The following is an 18,472-nucleotide window of genomic DNA, read 5'->3' as shown; positions in this document are numbered from 1 at the left end:
GTTACTGTTTTAATCATATTTCTTTTTAGATAAACACCAACGGCCCGATTGTTCTTGGCTCATCTGAAGCCTGCTGAAGTGCTCTACAGGTTATATTCAGTCATTAAAAAAACTACAAGTCTCAGAGCATTACAAAAACAACAAATCATGATTTGTGATGGCTTATGATGGCAACATATAATATGCTCTTTGGGTACCAAACAGAGTTTATGAATTCTCGTCACAGAAAATCACCAGCAATAAAGTGAAGTTTAGTACTTAAAACTGTCCTGAATGACACATCTTTGTCTTTTGGATCTTTTAGAAATCTTAACTGAAACGGGTGTATAAATGGAGTTCTTTTTGCTGAAGCGGAGATAGAGGAGGTGGCATCCTGGGCTTGCGAGTTTCTTTCCTTTTTTTCCTTCTCTCGGTCTTGGCCTGCAAACTGGCAACCTGATGAAGCTTGACCCTTTAAATCAACACAAGCTCGGTCTCAGTCATTGGAGCTGTAGAACACACGGACACAAGGTGGCTGTAACTAAGCAAGATATGTATTTCTGTGACTAATTTCAGCAGCACTTTTATCACTCTAATCATGTCCCTGTAGCACTAAAATATCTTAACAGTGTGGCTCTTTGTCCAGTCCTGTAGTTTCAAAACATTCCCTCGAGTTGATATAATCATGCTAACACCTGGTACTTGGTAATTCCCTTCCAAAAACTGGCACATAACACTGCAGTAAATATTAAGGAAAGTGCATGTATTTTGCTCTGTACCTCAAAGAACTACCCAAGAACAGATTTTGCAGAATTGTATTGCAAAAACCGCTCCACCTCCATGGCAATGCTTTTTCTTTTTGGCTCACTGGATCCCGCAACCTAAACCAATATCTCAGTTATATTCTTTGTTGCCTCTATACGCAACTCTAATTTATCCCTGTTTTTGGGGTGTTAGAACTAATCACAGGAAACAAATGTTGGACCAGAATCTGATCTCCATAAACTTCAAAGAGTAAATCACTTTTTAGAGTGGAAAAATCAAGCTGAGTAAACTTCATTGAGGCTTCACTGAGCACAGCTGTGTTGACAGAGGGTTACACAGTGATGAGCACTACATATTTTCTCTTCGTGATCACTCTGATTCTTAGTCTTCTTTCTGGCCATAGCGGTGGCAGCTGCTTGCTGGTGGTGGTTGATTTCTCTGCAGGCTTTGGGTGTTTGCCTGCAGATCAATCATCTGTACCACAGTGGCTGGATCTGACCTGCCTGCTGCGGGGGTCTGCAGCACAAACATGGTTTAACCTCATAAAAAGAAAGCTAATTCATATTCACACGTTTTGTTTTGTTTTTAAAGCAAGAGAAATGGAGGAAAATGGTTTCCACAGAAGAATTTTAGGTGTCATGATGCATGTTTTTATGCTGGAGGGTAATTGGTCGATTGGCAGATGCAGAGTCCTCTTGCACACTCAAAAAACAAAACAAGAACAAAAGCACTGTAACAGATCATTGAAATTAGACAATGCTGTGCCATTTATCAAAGGTTTCCCAGCCAGAATCCACCCTACTAAATTTAATTTAGACTACCACAGACACCACAATGAGGGACTACCCCCTAATGAAATACATAATTGATGCTTTGACTCATCCAGTAGCTAGAAAAAATATTCTAGCTACAAAGAATATGCCTCTTGTGTGAAAAATACAATATGAGCAGTGAGTTATGTTTGAATACCGTGAATATGTCCCTGCTCAGACTAACACATATCAAGTAAATTTTGTTACCAGCTGAAATGCTGTAGATTTCATCCCAGTCCATCACTTTGTGTTATCTATCACCTTATTAACATCTATATTATCTATCATTTATCATCAATGGGAAATAATTAAATAAATTTAAATTTTTTGTTTTGTTTTTCTTTCAGTATTTTAAAGAAAAAACGATTAAATAAGTTGCTGGAAAGATACCCTGTTACCCCAAGTGCTGACAGTCAGGTGCTTGATTAGCACCACCTGTGAGCATCGACCCTGCTACAGCGATCAGTAGGTGAGTGCTCCAAGCATGTAACATTTGACTGATCTGGATAAGGTTCATGTCATAAACCAACTTCAAGCTGGTGTTCTGCAAAACCAAGTTGGAGTTGCGATCTGGAACCAACTTCACACAGCCAATCTCTGGTCCCATATGGAGCAACGTTATCTTCAGTGATGAGTCCACATTCTGTCTATGCTAGTTGGATGTTAGGGTCACAGTGTGGAGAAGACGCAGAGACTGCTATGCTGATTGCCGCAGCTTCTGGCATGAGGCAGCTTTACTGTAAAAAACAAGGCTTGTCATCATTGGGGACTCTGCAACCAACGGCAATCCCATATCTCCACAACCTGGAACCAAATGCTGTTCTCCATGAGTGGGATTTATCAGAGACTACCGCCAGTTTTTGGGAGTGAGAGGACAGAGTGGCCAGTCTGCAGTTCTGCCCTCAACCCCTTTGAACCTTTGTGGGATCAGTTTGGATGTGCCGTTTTTGCAGCTCGATCTGATATCCTCGTGTTGGTGTTGTTCCCAGATCATCATGAAAATGTTGTTCCAGGATCAACATTGCAAGTGACCAATCAGAATGTTGTGACGTCATACTTTTGCGACTTCGGGAAAAACCGGCGTAAAACAAAAAACTGTACTTAAACTGCGAGAAACCGCCTCTGTCCGTCGATCAACGGACCCTGACCCTAACCCTAACCCTTTAATAAACAGTAAGCAGAATTGATATTGTCCTTGCAACATTGGAATTTCATAAATGCACGAATGGCTTGGCGCGCAAAAGAATAACGTCACAACAATGTGATTGGTCACTTGCAATGTTGAACCTGGAACAACATTTTCATGATGGTCTGGGGACAACACCAACACGAGGATATCAGATCATCCGTTTTTGCCAGAGCCACACTGGCTGACCTGGCGACAATTGCTGGTCGAAGAATGGGATGACACCAGTATGCGACTGAGCTGATGACCAGCATGAGGAGCAGGTGCCCGGTTGCTGTGGCTCTGTGTGGTTCTTCCACATGCTACTGAGGCCTGTGCTTGTTAACTAAATATATACAGTACTTCAATGGCCAATATCTCTATATTTCTTTAATGATACAATTTAATAAACAACACAACAAAGAATAAGCTGTCTGACATTGCCAGAGAGGATCTGGCACGTTTTTCATGGACGCAACCCCCATATTCAACTCTGCTGCTCAACCCACGTTACAAATGTGGCTCCATTTAAGGGGAAATAAACAGGCTTTCCAACAGCAAACGACTCATAGCCAATAAACATTGTTACAAGAAACAATCCATCAAACACAAATTTCCTTTCTTTTTGTGCTAATTTTAGTTTTAAATAGCTCTATAGTTTTTATAACTTTGATTTTCAGATCAATTTATTGACCTTGACAGAGAGGTCAGAGGTCAAATGTGACATGATACTTTAAATCTTTGCATGTTACTTTCTGTATGTTGATAATGTAACGATATAACCAGTCTCGAGCAACTTCTGGTATTTTATTCCTCCACACCATCTCTATACTGCTCCAACTGCTGGTTATGAGCACGTATCACGGCCAGTTGGCGCTCATGGACTGTCGCCATTTCCCTCATCTCCTTCAGTCGCTCACTGTGACCCAGCTGACGCTCGCTCGCCTAAGAACATGTTTAGAAACAGATGGATTTATGCACAGCATTAATTCTTCAGCATCTCTGAGCAGACTGATTAATCTCATTTGTCACCATCATTAAGATGCACTCATGTCTCGTGCCATCTTCATCCAAAGTGACCTTTTACTTGTCTGACACCAAAGGCCCATGGCTTCATTTTTAAAGAGCCTTAACAAACTATAAGAAACACCAGCACTGATAGTATCAACACATACTTCAAAGTGTGTGTGTATTAGCACGTTAAAAGGAAAAAAGGTGTGTAGTATTAGAAAGAGGAGTGCTGCAGGAAACCACTGCTCCTTTTTGACCACTTTGGCAGTTTTTCTTCAGTCAGCATCCTCGGTTTGTGCAACAGAGAGTGAGAGGAGGGAAATCGTTTTGTAATATAGTATAAAACTTCACGTACATATTAGCTTTACTCATTTACCCCAGTGTGAATTTGTCTGACTCCCATCAGAAGCAGCTCTCTCAGTGCGTCTTGATTGACATAATGATATTCCAGCATGAATATTTAATCAAAGCCCATAAAGCGCCTGCAGTGCTGGATAAAATGACACAATAAAAATGCTCTTATGCACACAAAATACTGCTGTGATGTCTTTTCCCCCTGATGGAGTCTGACGGATCATCCTTTGAATCTTTTTTCTTTTTTAAAAAAATCTCTTAGATGTTGATAGCTGATGGCATAATAGGTTTGCTTGGGCTGCAGTTCGGTCACCTGATTGGTGGGGTTTTGTGGAGCAGCACCATCTGTCTGACCGGACACTGGTTTGCCTTCTGCTCTCGATGACTTTGGCTCAGCATCAGCATTTCTTCACCTGTTGTTTTTCCTTTGCCGAACTCTCAGCTGCAGACACAAAGATACACAAGCAGCGTCTCCCACGGCATCAGTTTCTACCAATGACACCTAAAATCATTTTAATAGAGTGGTAAAAAGATCCAGCCTTAGACAAAACTCGCTGTTGTCATCCTTATCTTGAGTAGTGACATAGTTGATAAATATTCAGCTGTAGTGCTCAGTTTATCAGCTACGTCTGTAAAACTAATGCAGTCCAACCAGCCCTTCAGTGTCTTTGGAGCTTACACTGTTTGGCTTTGTAGTAAATCTAGAGATGCACCAACTCAGCTCTGAGGCTATAATTAGTGGTAGAGTTGCACAGTAGTGATGGGTCGTTCGCGAACGAAATGGCTCTTAGAGCCGGCTCTTTGACGTGAACGACGAGAGCCGGCTCCTTATCGCGAGCCGTGACGGCTCGTGGTTTTTTTTTTTTTTCTCTCAGCCTCTGTCTCGCACTTTTTTCCGCTTCACTCTGCACGCGAGCCTTGTGCTTTACGCTGGGCAGAGGGGGGAGGGGCGGTAGTTACACTCAGTAGCACAAGAACAGAGCCAGAGAGAGAGAAAGAGAGCCAGGGACAACAACGTCACATTAGAAAGGTATAGTAATCATCCACAACTATTTTCGGTTGCAGATGATAAAGGATTCAGAAAGTGCGGATTCATGCGGGCCCATATGACAGAATGTGCATGTTCTTTTTGTTTTCATATTATAATTTATATTTAATTGTGTTTTGCAGTGTTTTGTGTTGTTTTCACTTTAAATTTGTAAAAGGAAACAGCTGAAAATTTAAATAGTTAAAAGTTGAAATGTGAATAGTTGATTTTTGTATTATATGATTTATTTATTACATTTTATGTGGCGTGAATAAATAAAAGTATATTTACAGTGGTCCCTAGAGACAAAGCACATACAAACTCCAAAACACGTAAAAACTCCAAAACACGTAAAAACACGTACAAACTCCGAAGCACGTAAAAACTCAAAACACTTACAAAAGACAACAGAAGTGCTCCAGGATGCTGGGCGCAGTGTTTAGCTTTTGTTATCTTGTGGCTACACAATCCAGCAAGTACCCAACGACCGGATTTGGTGTGTGATAGTAACAGGTAGATGAACTTTTTTTTAAATTATTTGAATATATTTGAGTGCCTGTGTATAAATACACAAACAATACACACATGCTTTCAATTGTGTAATTTAAGTGATCTAGTAGCTCTGCTTTGGAAGTTCAGTTCATGCTAGAAATGTGTTCTGGAGTTTGTACGTGTTTTCAGAATCAATCAGAATCAGAATACTTTATTGATCCCTGGGGGAAATTATTTTTTGTTACAGTGCTCCATTTTAAACCAACATTAAGACAAGACAGACAATACACTAAGAATAGTACAATATATACATATATATACATACATACATAAGTCACTCATAAATAAATAGTCGGAAAAGAAACGTGTAGTTGTAGCAGTAAACAGTGTGTTAAGTGGATGCGTTGTACAGGGAGATGGCCACAGGCAGGAAAGATTTCCTGTGTCGTTCAGTGGTGCTTTTCGGTAATCTCAGTCTCTCACTGAACGTGCTCCTGTGACTGACCAACATGTCATGGAGAGGGTGGGAGGTGTTATCCAACATTGTCTTTATCTTGGACAGCATCCGCCTCTCCGACACCACCTTGAGGGTGTCCAGCTCCATCCCCACAACATTGCTGGCCTTACGGATTAGTTTATTAAGTCTGTTGGCATCTGCGACCCTCAGCCTGCTCCCCCAGCATGCAACAGCATAGAGGATTTTGTCTCTAGGGGCCACCGCATATATTTATATATAAACATATATAAATAAAACCACTTTTTTACGTTAGTAATTCCTTTTGTGCATAATTTTATATTATTGTGAATAATAAATTAATTAAAGCAACAAAACAACCTGAAGAGCCGGTTCGGAGCCGAAAGAGCCGGCTCTTTTTAGTGAGCCGAGCCGAAAGAGCCGGCTCTCTAAAAAGAGCCGGAAATCCCATCACTATTGCACAGGGATCCATTATTATCTCAGCTTTTACTAAATGCCAAATGAATGCATTTTAAAAAAAATATTAAACAGTAAATAATAACTATTTTATAGATTGCAGTAAATGGAATTTTCCTTCTTATCTGGTGTCCCAGAAGGTATTTTCAGTTTGACTTACTTACCTTGTTGACAGGCATACCTGCACAAAGTCAGGGCTCCTTGTCTGTTTTGGATCCACACTTTGTGCTTTGTCCTTTGTGTCAAAGATGCCCTACCTATCGTAAAAACCTCATAGTATATAGCACATCAATTCAATAGATCACTTCAATGAAGAACTTTGTTGTCAGACTCCAGGGTTACTAGTGGTTACTAGCGTATTTAAAAGTAGACTGGGTGGCAGAGGTTAAGCCATAAGACCCTCTCTACTTTTAAGATTAGGCTTAAAACTTTCCTTTTTTGATAAAGTTTAGAGTTAGGACTGGATCAAGCAACCCTGAACCCTCCCTTAGTTACGCTGCAATAGGCCTAGGCTGCTGGGGGCTTCCCATGTTGCACTGAGTATTTGTTCTTCACTCACCTCTTTTCACTCTCTGCTATTATTAAACTCTGGTTCTCTTCCAATTTTTTTCTTTTGTCCTATCTTCCTTCCTGCACCACAAACTTGTCGCAGCCGCTTCTGCCGGAGGATTTTTCCTGTCAAAAGGGAGTTTTTCCTTCCCACTGTTGCCAAGTGCTCGCTCATAGGGAGTCATCTGATTGCTGGGGTTTTCTCAGTATTATTGTGGGGTCTTTACCATATAAAGCAGTTCGAGATGACTGTTGTTGTGAACTGGTGCTCTATGGTAATATAAATAAACTGAGTTGCAGATTTTTATATTTGTTGGCACTTTAAACATCACATGATTGTGTTTTAAGGGTCTAGTGAATTGCTTTCAAATTAATTATTCATAAATAATGTCATTTTCTATTGTAGCTGAACGTGTAAAAGTACTTTTAGTTCAGCCTCGCTGTGTTTTCTCTTGTAGCCTATCCTTCACAAGAAATCTAGAGAGAAATAGCTACACTATAGGCTTGCATTTGAAACAAACCCCAAACTCTTCTTCTCTATCACTGTTGAACTAACACAATAACTGTTTTCTGTCCATTTGAATAATCATGACTTTTATTTTAATTGTCAGACTGGCTGCTGTTACGTCACCCTTGGAATCTGGCTCCATTGCATTAACAAAAAGGCCTTGACCTCCGCAACTAATTACTGTGCATAGATGTAACATTAATGACTTACCAGATAATGCATGATCTTGACTACATTAAAGTGTTCAGAAACGCCCTTAAGTATTCACCCAACTTATAATTTGTAAACTGCATTATAGTGCACTGCTTTACAAAAAAAAGAAAAAACAGAATAAAAGGTCTGGTTTTTAGTACACGACTCTACAAGGGCAGTTTCTATCAGGTCAGCTCCTTTGAGAGATTTTCACAGCTAACGTCTTCACAGAAACCCCTCTGAAAATGTTCAGCTTTAGAGGACAAACCTCTGTGTGCTTCGGCTCAGTCACATACCAGCTGCACACAAATTTTTTCCTCTTTCTATCTCAGCCAAACTCAGCTCAGTTTAAAATGTACTTCCGTCGGTGATCTTGTGTCAAGCAGAGTATTAATTTTAAAGTGCTTGAGTATGAGTTACCATCCTTCTACTTCCCTACATTTTAAGGAAGTATTGCACTTTTTACTCCACTCTTACATTTAGTGCTTATAAAATATATGTATTTTATAAAATTTAAACCACTTTACAGACTAGTCAAAAAAGAGTCAGTACCTTTATTGATTTGTTGACAATTGATCTGGTTTGAAAAGCAGTTAGTGTGATGGTGTTATCTTTGTAACTATTTTACCCACCAAATAATCAACATTTTATACATTTTAAAAAATGTTGCTCAAAATTCTGATAACTCATTAAAAATTCAGTAATACCTCTGGAGTAAAACCATTGTGCATGAGTCAGTGGGACTATTTTTATGCACTTCTTTAGCCTTTAATATTTAGGTGCACTTGCCTGGTCATACCTGCGTATGTAATGGAGTTTATTCATGCAGTACTTTTAGTTCTAATGACACACCGCTAGACTGACTGATCTGTCAAACAAGTAGTAAATGAACGAGTAGAAAGTAACACTTAGATACTATTTTATTTTCAGTCCAGTGGTGGGGTACTAACTGTGAACTCCTGACCTCAGTCTTAGCACTGCCTAACATGCAGATGACGTGTGAAATAAAAGCTTCTTCTCTTTAGCCTTCAGGATGGTGAACTCTGACCTCTGCTTTAGCCTTGTATCATTTATGAATGAATCAAGCACACAAATCATCATTTTCTTTAAAATGGGGGCATATTTACTTATTGCATTCCATTTTAAACAGAAAAAAAATCTACATGTAAATGTAGAGTTCTAATGTATACATTTGCAACCCTAGCCTTGACCTTTTGACCTTACCGGAAGTACTCCGGAAGTGACTAATCGCATCCGGTGAGAAAAAAAAGGAGGGGTGGTTCCTGGGGGGATGGTTGAGGGATAATTCTGATCAGAGAGGGAGGGGTATGGTTCCTGGGGGGAGGAAAAGTTCAGGGGGGTGACGCAGCAGATTTCTGATGAGTCAGTGGAGATCGGAGCGCATGCTGTATAGAGAGACAGAGCGGCAGTTAGTTTTTCACAGACAGACTCATAGTTTGAATTCTGTTCAAATGTTTCAGTATTATGACAATGATCTTGATAACCATTTTCTCGGTAAAGAGCTATTTCTTTTTTCCTATAGCGGTTTTTATTTTGCTTTCTTATATCATCCTTATTACAAACGCAATAAAATATTACAAAAATTTGCATTTCCTGCGAAAATGCTGTGTGGATGCTGTAAAGCTGAAGCTGTGTGCTGAAACTAGCTGAAAAAGCTGAAAAGTTGCAGAAATTGTAAAAACTTTGCCGAAATACTTAGAAGAAATACAATAACATAGCAGAACTTCTCAGAAATATTGTAACATAGCAGAGATAACTTCTCAGAAATACAAGAAGTTAGGGGAAAAGTATAAGATAACAGAAATAATATATTTAGCCAAAAATACTTAAACATTATAGAAATACTATGATTTAGAAAAATACTACACCATAGCAGAAATACTGAGATTTAGCAGAAATACTGTGATGTACCACAAACACTGTAATTTATATTATGTTTTTGCACAAATACGATAATCTAGCAGAAAGTCTATCATTTGGCACAAATACTCTGGTTTTGCTCAAATATAAAAACATAGCAGAAACACCATTATATAGCAGTAATGCTATATTTTAAAACAAACAAACAAATAAACACATAATTTAGTAGAAATACTATGATTTAACAGAATAGTAATAACTTAAGTGGAAATATTGGAAAAGTAAAATGACCAGCTGAAAAATGACCAACAATCTAAACTAATTGTTGTTCACTTGTGAAAAGAAAATAAAGAAATAAAAAGAAATTTAAAAAACAAAAACAAGAAAGAAAGAAAGAACAGTCAACAGATACACAGAATTGCAAATATGGACACATATGGAAACACACATGCACAGAGGGACACACACACACAGGATCTATGCCAGTCAACTAGTCTGAATATATTCAATTTGAATCCTACAATGAGATGCTACCAAAAACGGGTCTCTCTCTCTCTGTCACTCTCACACACACACAGCAGGAAGTGAACAGGGGCTGTTAATCCAGTTGTAAAGTCTGACGTCACTAGCAGTGTCTGGGCTCAAACTCCGCTGCAGGTCCATATATCAAACGATCACTATGGCAATACTGAGAGTTGAAAAACTGTCTAAAGTCTTTCATCTTTAATAAAATGATCAGCGTTCTGCTCTACCAGGTGTAACAATTGAGTTTAACATCCAGGCATCCATGAAAACGGAATTTATGACATTTAACGGAGTTAGAAGTTAGCAGGAAGTTAGCTTGCTAGCTTCTATCTAAATACAATATAGCATGTCCTGATTGCGGGTTTTGGAAACAAATTAAAACGTACAGCTCTGTTATCACTTCCAACATAAATGAAGACAGAAAACTAAACAGCAGTGATGTTTGTAGGGTTACTGAAGTTTGGCTAGCTGGTATATAATGATGTGCTACGTGACCGCTAGCGACACAGCTATGTTAGCATAATATAAACAAGCTAACTTTTTTTCCACTCGATAAAAGTTAACCTGGGTGTTCTCGGTGGTCAGGAACAAATGTAATCGCATGGCAGGATGCTGTAAAAGGACCAAACTTCAGCCAGGAGAACAACTCAGATAATCCATCCACAATACAAGGTTAGTAATTCATATACTGCTGCATGGGCTGGGCTGTAGTTACATCCTAAGGTTTTAGAAACTGAGCTTAAATAAATGATTAGCAGTAATAAAAGCCGAGGGAGGTCAACAGTGATCACTGACTGTTTTAGGAACTTTTTGAGATTAAATAGAAGAAAATACAAAACATTAAACATATTAACAACACAAAAGCCATATTAAACGCAGACTACTTTAGGCCCGGAAGTAGGATTCGTCACGTCATCACTGAACGATCGGATAGTGTTGGCAGCATGTTTCTAGGTCAGTCAAGAGAAGCGAAAACTGCCTCGACTTGCCCTCAAACAACGTCTTGTAACTCTGAATCTATATGGAGCATCGATATCATTATTTCACCGTAAGAGACAGCAGGCTTTGGTGAACTGTCATGGAAATTTTCAGGTCTCTGTTTAAATCCATCAAAAAGATATGACGAGAGAAAAAAGTGCCTCATTTCCAGAGTTTGAAATCTGAAGAAACCTGAGCAAGGGACAAATTTCCTACTCTCAAACAAACGTAATTCATGGCCAAACGGTAATAGTCTTATGTCTTAACTTTGCTTCGTTAAGGAGATATGACGATTTGAAAATGTGTCTCATTAGAGAAGCAGCTGTAGACTTTGTGTTGCTCTGAGATTTGATAAAAATCTGTAACTCCCACAACAATAAAAGCGACATTTTCTGAAAGCCAGCAAAAATACCTACATTTTGATGTATTTTCTGAAAAATCATAAAAATGTGACCAAAAACTTAAACATGGTTTAAATGAAATTGGTAATAGATATGAAAAAGCTGAATTACCCATAAATCAGTGCTGTAATTTGCACTAATAAACCAAACAATTGTTATAACTTTATTTTTCAATTTATATATGTATATATAAATACATAAACAAAAAACTGTACTTTAATCTTAATAACTGGACAGTACTCTGTTTTTGTAACTATACAGGCTATACAGGCTCTTGGTAAATGCATTAAGGAAATTAATGACTGGTTGTGCCACAGTTTTCTCCAGCTAAACAAAAACAAAACTGAAGTAATAGTCTTTGGTGCCAAAGAAAAACGATTACTTGTCACCAGAGAACTTAAATCTATACTAGAGATGGACCGATCCGATATTACGTATCGGTATCGGTCCGATACTGACCTAAATGACTGGATCATACTTTTCTTTCTTATTCTCATTTAAAATGTCTAGCTTTTAATAAATAATTATCTGACACACAAAGTTTTAATTTGATCTAAAATGAATAGTGTCAATTACTGTATATAGTGACTATTAAGTCTAATATATATACCCTAGTAAGCTATAGTACTTTTTCCTTTGGGAAGGTACCATCTGTGCAGTCTGCAATTTTGTTGAAGAAAGATGTTGTGTCACGGTCCTGGGTCGGGTCGACCCAGCATTTTGAGTTTCTTATGTTTTGGTTTATTTTTGCATTATGGATTGGTTATTCTCTGGTGATACTGTTTTGATTACAATTATATTCTGATTCTTTAGTTGATGACGATGATGATTATGTTTGGTTTAGGTTGCCTGTGCTTGGTCTTCTCTGCCCGTATGTCCCTCTGTTTGTCCATGACGTCATTATGCCTGTTTACGAGTCTGTCTCTGTCTGGCGTGTGCTTCCTGTCTTATTTTGTAGGTCTGTGTCCTTTGTCAGTGCGTTCAGCTTTGTGCTCTCCCTGTCTCGTCAGTGTAATCAACGTCAGCCGTGTCTCCCAGCTGTTTCCTCTTTGCTCCGTTCACCTCTTGTATTTAGTGTCTGTGTCTTCCCCTACTCGGTGTCGCGTCGTACCCTCAACTAGCTGTGTGTTCTGCTTCTATGTTCCTAGTGTTTGGTCTCCTGCTCCAGTTTAGTGTTTCTTTCCAGTGTTTCAGTCCTTGGTTCCTCTGTTCTGACTTTTGGTTTTCTTTTGGTGAGTTTAGTTTGTACGAGGTTTTTCCCAGCAATAAAGCTGCGCCTTAAGTTTCACTTCCGTGTCTGAGTTCTGCATTTTGGGTCCACCACTCCTGCTTGCCTGCCACACAGCGATTCATGACATGTTGAATCTATTTAATATTTCTTGAAAAATAATTGATTTCTGTGCATTTTTTTTCACACTGCATCAAATTAAGGTTGATTACGTCGATTAAGCATCATGAGGTGGCGCGTGAGGGGTGGTTCCCTATTTTTTATTTATTTATTTTTGTTGTTGCTGGGAGTTGGAACCCTATTAGTTAGGTTGCTTAATATTTACGCTAAGTACTCTTTAAAATACCAGAATAGGGAGGATGGTGTAGGTCTAAATTTATTAGATTGATCAGTATTGCTGAACTATGAAATATTTTTTTTGTATACAGGTATAACAGAATAGCTTTAGTGTAGTTGTTGTTTTAAACTTGAGTATGAACTTGCAGACTTGCAAAATGCAGCAAGATATTTTAAAAAACAGTTTTGTTGATTAAAAAACACTATATCGGATTCATATCGGTATCGGCAGATATCCAAATTTATGATATCGGTATCGGTATCGGACATAAAAAAGTGGTATCGTGCCATCTCTAATCTATACACCTAAAAACCTCCAACCAGGTGAGAAATTTGGGTGTAGTGATGGATGCAGACCTAAACTTAGAAAAACACAGACAATAACAAAATCAGCTTACTATCACCTCAAAAATATATCAAGAATAAAAGATCTGATGTCTCAACAGGACCTGGAAAAACTAGTCCATGCATTCATCTTTAGCAGGCTTGATTACTGTAACAGCATCTTTACAGGTCTACCTAAAAAATCAGTCAGACAACTACAGCTCATTCAGAACTCTGCTGCTCGAGTCCTCACTAAGACCAAAAAAGTGGACCACATCAGTCCAGCTCTGAGGTCTTTACACTGGCTGCCTGTCCGTCAGAGGATAGACTTTAAAGTTCTGATGCTGGTCTATAAAGCTCTGAATGTTTTAGGACCAAAATACATCAGTGACCTCCTGACCCAGTATGAACCTTCCAGATCCCTCAGGTCATCTGGATCCGGTTTTTTATCAGTTTCCAGAGTCAGAACCAGACACGGAGAAGCTGCATTCAGCTTATGCTCCATATATCTAGAACAAACTCCCAGAAAGCCTCAGATCAGCTGAAACACTCAGTTTATTTAAATCCAGTTGAAGACTCACCTGTAATACCTCTGCATTTGAGTAAAACACCAAATCCACACTTTTAAGCTTAAATTTCAAAACTTACATTTTTACTACTGATTTTATCTACTGTTCTGATTTTATTTACTGTTTTTTTTAATCAATTTTAAATCATGCTTTATATTTGTTTTTAATGTCTCTGTAAAGCACTTTGAATCACCTTGTTGTTGAATTGTGCTATATCAGGGGTCCCCAAACTTTTTCCAGTGAGGGCCACATAACTTTTTCCTTCTCTGATGGGGGGCCAGGGTCAGTTTGTAACAGAAAAAGTGTGACGATCGCAGGTTTGCCAAAAATGTAAACATTTATTGTTTTCCAGAAAGCCACACATAACCAAATATTTTGCCCCACTGGCAACAATTGTTGCCAAAGTTTATCACTGTCATTTTCGACTCACAATAAAAAATCTCAAAGGTACTAATGCAACTTTTTCCACTTATATGCTAGTAGACAACTTAGACAAAGGTTTTGATTTTTAAAAAATCGTTTCCAAGTGCTTCCTATCGCATGACATCATCTGCTTCCCGCTCTTTCTGGCTGAAGACATGGCGGATGCAAATCATCCTGGAAAGAGGTAATTTTCATAAATTTCTTATGACTTTCCCCCCAAACATATTTATAATTATTTAATCATTCAAGTCTCTAGAGTAACCCTCCCCAAAAAAATTGTACCTAGGATAAATATTTTTTTGTTCATGGGCTTATTTCTGTGAGTGGCAACAAAAGTTGCCAGTGGGCACATAGCATGTCGCTAACTAAAGGAAAACACTGTCTGCAGGATTGCTCCTAATTTACTTATTTAAAATTGTAGAATGATGTACAATGGCTCATTTTAGTCCTTTTAGAATAATTCCTAGCTAAATAAATTCACAGGTATTCAAGGCCTCTGTGTATAGGATTTTTATACATTACCATACATCATTTTCTTGCTAGCTAAAATTCGCTTGCTAGCTAACATGTATGTTGTCCTTTCCTTAGGTACACCGTAGCAGAGATCCTGGCCATGCTGCAGGACTCTGAAACTGTGGCGGACATCACAGTTGTGCCTGAGTCAGAAATGCACGCACATGACACAGACTGTGACAGTGACCAATCTGATGATGAGGCCACTGGTGACCATAACCGCCTCCCATCAAGAATACTCAAAGGTGAAGGCTTTCTACCTAATTCGGACATGCAGCTGCCAAATCCCCCCGATGATGATCCTGGGTGCTCATCCTCAGTGAGTCAGACAGAGACTAGAAAGGTCAGTGGCACAAATGAAAATGTGACCAGTCAGATTGTTGGGCCCATGCTCCACAAAACTAAGAACCAAGACAGGAAATTCAAAAAAATCAAAATTGCGGCCAAAGCACCAGCACAAGCCAACAAAAAATATCAGATCCCTCGCTATGTCCCCAAAGAACATGATCCTGGCTTCACATCAGATGATCCAGTGGATATCTTCCTCACATTTTATCCCAAGTCCCTCAGAGATGTCACACTGGAAATGTCCAATCTCTACGCTGAACAAAAAGGGAAAACGCTCAACCTGACTGAGGATGAACTTCTTACATTCTACGGTATTCTGTTGATCAGTGGATACAACACAGTCCCAAGGCGGCGTCTTCTCTGGTCAGACGATTGTGATGTCAGCAACAATGCTGTAAAAGATGCCATGCGGAGGAACAGGTTTGATGAAATTATGTCTTCTGTTCATTTAGTAGACAACATGAAGATCACAGCTGACCCGTTCTTCAAGGTGCGTCCCCTTTTTAAGCATCTAAATGACATCAACAACGCAATCCCGATAGCAGAACATGTGGCAGTAGATGAGATGATGATTGAGTATTTTGGAAGGCATGGGTGCAAACAGTTTATTAGAGGGAAGCCTATTCGTTTTGGGTATAAAATATGGAGCTTAGCATCCTCCTCCGGGTTTGTCCATCAGATGGAGCCATATGTAGGAAGCCACACACATCTGGTGGAAACTGGACTTGGTCAGGGTCCAAGTGTGGTTCTTGGCCTGGCAGAGAAAGCTGAAGTGCCACCTGGAGTCAGGTTTTACCACGACAACCTCTTCACAACCCTGTCCCTGGTGGATGAGATGACCCTGAGAGGCTATGGCAGCTGTGGCACGATGCGACAAACTCAGCTCCATAACGTTCCCTTCACAGCACCCCAGACCTTCAAGAAGACACCCAGAGGAGATGCTGAGTATCTGGTTGAGGCAGAGAAGCTGATTGTAAGGTGGAATGACAACAGCGTGGTCACCGTGGTGTCGAACATGGAGAGGGAGTTCACCGAAACTGAGGCGAAGAGATGGAATAAACAAAGCGGACTATGGACAAGGTCAGACAGCCCAAGTGTATCCAGGACTACAACACACACATGGGAGGAGTGGACCTGCATGACCAGTTTGTCAGCCGCTACAGAGTCAACATCCGGTCCAAGAAGTGGTGGTGGCCATGCTTCAGCTGGGCCCTGAACAGTGCCATGGTGAACAGCTGGTGCTATTACAGGTACACAAGGCTGTATGTTATTTAGTGATATCACAATCGAGTTGGTGATGTTTGACTCGAGGTCATCGCTAGTGCTCTTCGGTCGACAAGAGCAACAGTGATGATATCCAGACCAACATCACAAACTCAAGTGTGATATTGCTTTTACAGAACATTCTACATATGGGGCATGACGTTGTAGAAAGGATGAAACGATGCACATTCATGCATCTATCATGCTTGTTTTGTCATTCATTTAGGTCCTGGAAAAGCGGGGAGAAGGATCTCCTCTCCTTCCAGAGGCTGGTAGCCCAGACCCTCCTCCTGCGCCATGGAACAAAGCCAAGTAGGCAGGGCAGAAGATCTTCAATGGCGGTGGCGATAACTGATGCCACCAGGTTTGATAATTTGAACCACTGGCCCTGCAACACTGGTAGCAGGTACAAGCGATGCAAGAACTGCGGCGGACGCACATCATTTGCGTGTGGAAAGTGTGATGTGCCACTACATGTGGAGTGCTTCAAGAAGTACCACACTGAGTAGAACATGCATGAAAGATGATGGAATGTATGGGAAGAAATATGTTATATATGTATATATGTTTTTAGAGGTTCTAAGAAAAAAATGTTTGTTGAGTTTTTGAGTATAAAAAAATTGAGAATAAAGAAATCAGTTCAAATTGTTTGATGTTTTGAATTTTATACAGGGGGAACCTGAGGCTCCACCTTTTTGTTATTATTTATTATGACTATATTATTATTTTGTTCTTATTATATTATTATTATTACTTCTCTATTATTATTATTAGGTGACATTTGACCTAGTGACAAGCTGTGTGACTACTGGCAACAATTGTTGCCAGTCATAAAAATGCTATTTTCTTCAAAAAAAAGTACAAAATGGAAAAAATAAATACATAACATGATTCAGAGGGACTCAACTGATAAAATGATATGCCTTACAACTCTGAAAAAAATCTGGGCACAAACGGGTTAATAACCCTTTCCGAGATCAAATAACCCTCTCTGGGTTCTTAACAGAAAAAATTAACTTAGTGTAACGTGCGGTGGAGATGAAGCCAGCCGCGGAGGTGTGCAGGTGGATAGTGAATGAGCAACAGCTTCTGACTTTCCAAAAAGTACTCATTTATTTACAATATCAAAAATAAAAGTGCTACCTCTACCACACATTACTAAAGAGCACACTAGTCCGCGTACACACGGGAGCATCCATTACAGGAGGAGTGCGAAGAAGAACAAAAAGGGGGTGACACCAGTCGTGAGACAGGAGGCGCCGCCATGTGGTGATACACTGCATTACAATAGCAACTGTTACATAGTCCCCTCTGGTGAGAAAAAGGCTGTCCTCAGCCGTACACAGCTGAAAAAGCACACACCACACCTAACAGTACCCTATACATAAAGGTTACAGCTAAGAATGGTGCACACACACAGGGCAAAAGACCATTTAAAAATGAAATTGGTGAAAATAAGACGAATATGTACAGTGGAAAATCAGTTTTCTTAGTTTTTTCACTTTTTTTTTTAAGTAAATGCCAAGAATGAACCTTAACACACTAAAGAGCCATAAAACTGGATTAAGTAAAGTAAACCGAAACATCTACATATCATGACTCAAAGTAGCAATGCAACAAGACAGCATCAAACAGGTTTAACCAAAACATTTCACTTCAGATCAAGCCTGGTTGTGTGAAAATCATTAGTCCATCTTTTGTTGCTCCAGCCAGACGTAACTCTGGGGCAACGTCTGGGCCTGAGATTGTAATGTTTACCAGCAGCTGGGTGCTGGACAGATCTGGGTGAAACACTCTCTGGAACAGTGCCCACACCAGAAGAAGAGTCAAAGGGGAATGGCTCAGAGTCAATGTCAGTGTCTGCAGGGGGGCCAGGGTGGGCCTGAGAGTCAGAGTTC

The 18,472-nt window shown here is 39.6% G+C and overlaps 1 pseudogene; it reads left to right on the top strand.

Annotated features, from left to right (window-relative positions):
- Positions 1-14,315: 14,315 nt before the first annotated feature.
- LOC113009204 (piggyBac transposable element-derived protein 3-like) lies at positions 14,316-17,517 on the top strand (annotated as a pseudogene).
- Positions 17,518-18,472: the final 955 nt, after the last annotated feature.

This window comes from Astatotilapia calliptera, chromosome 17 (genome assembly GCF_900246225.1).
Source record: "Astatotilapia calliptera chromosome 17, fAstCal1.2, whole genome shotgun sequence".
Lineage (NCBI taxonomy): Eukaryota > Metazoa > Chordata > Actinopteri > Cichliformes > Cichlidae > Astatotilapia > Astatotilapia calliptera.
The sequence above is the reverse complement of the archived record's forward strand: the minus strand, read 5'-3'. Positions and strand labels throughout refer to the sequence as shown.